This window comes from Belonocnema kinseyi, chromosome 2 (genome assembly GCF_010883055.1).
Source record: "Belonocnema kinseyi isolate 2016_QV_RU_SX_M_011 chromosome 2, B_treatae_v1, whole genome shotgun sequence".
NCBI classification, from domain to species: Eukaryota; Metazoa; Arthropoda; class Insecta; order Hymenoptera; family Cynipidae; genus Belonocnema; species Belonocnema kinseyi.
The window spans coordinates 73,694,078-73,699,036 of record NC_046658.1 but is presented as its reverse complement, the minus strand read 5'-3'; positions in this window follow the sequence as shown (position 1 = coordinate 73,699,036).

Below are 4,959 nucleotides of genomic sequence, written 5' to 3'. Positions count from 1 at the left end.
TAACATTCTTTAAAGGCATTTAGGTGCTAGCCCTCTAGAGGTATCTATATGTCGTAATTATAAGAACTACTACAAACCTCGTGCTCCAGAGAATTTACCAGAATACTGAAACTATATTCTTCGCGGAATTTTGAGACCCAACGTTCCTGCTAAGGCTAAAGCGACCAGGCCACTTCTAGCAAATCCTCTGATTCATTCGGATTGATCTAATACTTATAAAAACCTGAACTTTTTTGCCTTTTCAGAAGCTTGTTTTAGCATCCACATAAACGCTGGGTCTCAAAACTCCTTAAAGAGTATGTTTGAGTGACCTGTGGAATTCAGAAAAATTACGAATTTGTATTCCTATAAATGCGCGATTTTTCCTCCGTCTCATTATTAAATCTTTTTATAACTTATAAAATCGAAAAATATTCAAATTTATATTTATTTATATTTTAATAATTCATTCAAACGTCTTAAAAATGCAATAAAGAAATTTATGCAAATGTGTGAATTTAAATAATTTTAACTCTAGAGAGGCAGAGTTGAATTGGTGAGAATTAAAATGTCAGAATTTATATTCCGCATGAAGGAATTAAAACAACTTATTACACATTTTTTGTGAACTTATTAGAAGGAATTAAATAAAATCAAAATATCACCACTTCTGAGGAATAAAAAATATCACTGTGAGATGCGTTACCGGTACAATTAGAAGGAATTAAATATAATGAAAACACGTTCTCTTTGGGAGAATAGAAAACTGTGTGGCGGTCGCTATGGAAAAATAGAAGTGAATAAGTTTAGGAGGTATCTTATTTTTATTGTGGCATTTGAGACAGATGTAAAAATTGCGCATTCAAAATAATAGAATAATCTTCACTTTTACGCTGAAATCTGAAAATATTAATTTTTCTCTATTCTACGCTTATTACCGGGTTGTCGTAGTTCTCATAATTATGACACTTATATACGTCCGGAAGGTTAATGTCGAAATATCATCGAATAATGTTAAAACTCGACCAAGTAAGCCAGATAAATTCCACAAATCCTCGGCTGTATACTTTTTCCCTTATTAAATTTATTCAATTATTAATATTTATACCGAAGAAACGTTAATTGCGTTTTCTGTTTCGTTCTGTTACATTTGGATAACATTAATCGATTTATTTTACTTAGTATCCATCTCTTACTAACAAAACGAATTAAAAGTATTCATGATTTTTTTCTTAATTTAAATAACGATAACGAAAATAACAAAAGTTTCGTTATACGATAACGTAGCGTAACCAAAAGGAACATTTTATTTTGTTTCGTTTCGTTCGGATCCCTGGTTAAAACATAGGTTCATATACATCTAAATTATCTTTAACAAATAAAAAGTTATATTTGTACGTAAATTTGACGAGGAATGTAGTATGTTTAATAAAAATAGTAATAATTAAAGAATACAGTGAAAAATTGATCAATTTATACAATTTCATGAAAATATTATAAAATTTTATTAAAAAGTGACAAATTAGTTTCTATTGTTTTTGTTATTTTTTTCCATTATTCGTGAGAGAAAATATATAATAAAATCATTCATTATTCCTTGATAGCAACGCCATAAATAATTTCAAAAATAATCCAAAATATTAAGTAATATTTCAAACTTAAAAAACAGCAAACCGATCTGCCGATACAATGGCAATGTGATCGCAAATTCGGAGCTATATGCTTAGCGATTCATTTCCCTTGAGAGAAGTCGCACCTAACGCTCGGCCCAGTGGTTTAGTTCGTATCTAGGATTCGCGAAATTGAAGGCATTACTTTGGAACTAAGCCGCTGAGCAGCGTATTAGACACAACTACTTCTCGCAAGACAAATTAATCGGTAAACATACAAGTCAGAGCTAACTTGTTTAAAGTTTTTGTTTAATTAAGAAATATTACTCAATATTTCATATGTTTTTAAAATTATATTGATACCTGTGCTATCATCAAATAATAAATCATTTTTTTATTTACTGTTCCTTAAAAATTTTGGAAGAAAAGTTTGAAAAAGAAAAAAAATCATTTGTCACTTTTTAACATGAATTTATGACATTTTTATAAAGTCATCGCTTTTTCACTGAATTCCTTCATAAATGCGTATTTTCTTAAAAATACATTCTTCGTCAATTTTACATATAAACTTAGGATTGACCTGGTTTTTCTTCCGGCCTCTTGGAACAAATCTCTAGAGAAGACCAGGTTTTTTCGCGAAATGTGCTATGTGGGTACACTATCAGCATTACTATTTTTTAAGTTCTTAATTATATCCCTAACCTCAGAGGCACAGAATCTCTCAATCGGGTTTTATAACGTATCGTGTTCTATATCGCAGTTCTGGTGCCCTAAAGCTTCACCTCCCAATAGTTTCTTAAATTATCAACTCCCATTTATAAAACAGTTTCTTGCTTCCTTAAAGTCGTTTTACATTTTCTTCTGTTTTCATTTCATCTTTACTTTCCTTGACTAGTAATTTCACTTTCCTCTTTTCTGTCTGTAATCATTTTCAATTCTATTCCTCTCCTCATCACTAAGGCCTATGATGTTCAGCCTTACTTTTATATACGCTTCTTTCTTTTCTTGGGTGGCTGCTGGTATTTCATCATTCTACCACACTTTACCAGATATTCTTCCTACAACCACAGAACCACATACTGCAGTCACACTCTTAATATTGACATCCCAGAACATAGTTCATGCACTCTGTATATCTTAATTGATTATTAGCACCTTCCAAGTTGCCTTATCTATGCGTTCGTTTATCCTATTCTGAAAATCTATTCGCAGTTCCGGTTTTTGTAGATTCTCAATATTTATTCGCGTTTGCTTCGTTTTTTTGGTTCTGTTTTTTCTCGATCTCTGACCAAAGTTTATTCTGGAGACTAGAAGGTAATGATCAGTATTGCATTCAGTACCCTTCATGAAACTTGTATATCTTAATAGCCGGCTAAGCTTTTCTAAGCATCAGCTAACTATTCTTTCTCCATTAACGTTTGTTCTTGAATCCTCTAAATTACCTAGCACTCTTTCTGCGCCCAGACGTTGGACGCCAACCCATCCATTCATAGGTATCTCCTGGTAAAATGCTTCTCTCACCATTATTACAAGAACTTTTAGTGTCATATAAACTATAAAGTCTCCCAGAAGGCGTCGTTTACTTCGATCCTGTTAGCATTAGCTGGGGCGTAACACGCTATAATAAATAATCTTCTGATTCCTACTATCATTCTTACCCACAAAAATTTAGGATATACAAATCTATTATCCCTGACATGCTGAATTGCTCTCTCATTCATAATTAAATCGACCCCTTGGTTACCATGCGATTCACTATCTACTCCTGACCATAATTTAATTCCGCATTTCAACTCCCCATTTTCTATCTTTCTAATGCCGCATACCTTTTTCTTCGTCTCAGTCACATAAAATATCTAGCTTTCTTACGTGCATAGTTGCCGTAGTAAAAATGCCTAATAGGTTTTCAATAGAAACTGTTTAACACCATATAGGAAACAGATAGCTTTCTATGAGGTCCTAAGTGGTTCTTAAGATCCTTTTTATTTGAATTTGGTTTCTATTGTCTTGTATTTGGCACTTAAACGGCTACTGCAACTAAAATTAATTTGAAAGTTTTTTCTAATAGTCTCTATTAGGTGGCAAATACATTCCAATTAGAAACCACATAGAAAAAAGATTGGATCCGATAGATGTGGATTGCGAGTACCTAATACAAAACAGACCGGATCCTAATCATATTCAGTTTAAAAGTTTCGAAACCCCAAATAGAAAACCATATAGAACAGGCATACAAACCCCACTTTCACTTGTTAATAAGACACAATAGAAACTAAACCTATTAGGTTTCTAATGGTTGTCTATTACGGATTTTTACTATGGAATTGGTGTTGTATACTGAGGTCACCGGCAAATAAAAAGTGATGCTTTTCGATAAAATTATTGAATTTTTATCAAACAATTAAACTTCTACCCAAGTGTTAAAGTACTTCACTTTTGAAATCGCATGAAAAAAAGATTTAATTTCAATAAAGTTTTCAACAAAAACGAATTTTCTAGAGAAAAGCCTAATTCTCAACAATAAAATCAATCCTCGTTCAAAATGTCGAATTTTCAACGAAATACAGTGAAACCCTTCAATAGCCCTCCCTTCTACAGCCCTTCAGAGAATTGCCGCCACGCCACAGGTAAATGTATCAAGAGATGCGTGGGGTACGCGCGATCTTCGGTTGTCAGTCCGGCGGGCACTCAGGCGTGAACAAACAAAAGCGGAGCGGGCTATAATGAGTTAGTTCCCACTCACCATCAGCCCCAAAATCGGCAATTTAGAAGAGTTTCACTGTAATTAGACTTTAAACAAATGGTTGTATTACTAAATGAAATATTTATCTATTTAGGAATTAAAGAGGGTATTTTCCCCCTTCCCCCAAGAAGCGAAATAGTCCAATATTGTCAGCGATATCAATCAAATTTTAACATCATTTGAAGTTTGAACTTTAAAAATTGCATTTAAACGCAGAATTTAATATTAATTAATATGAATTACTCATCTTTGAAGAAGCTTTTGAATTTTGTTTCTTTTCACATTGAGAAAAATAGGACCGTGTTCTTTTTAAGTACGCGATTAACTGATTTTAAGGAAACTCACTTGGCTATTCGATACAATCATATACATATCTAATTTAATTTTTGGCTACTTGAAAAGAACTGTTACACAAATCGAAATTCTTCATTTTCAATTTTAGTTTTACCAGAATGTAGTGGAATTTTTATACCAAAAAAGGATCAATTTTCAACAGAAAGGATGACTTTTCAACAAAATTATGGAATAATAGATTTTATGCTTTCACGATGATTCATTTCGATAAAAAGAGATATTTCGGGTTTCACTCGTGTAAAAAACTACTACGAATTGTTTGCCGACGTTTCG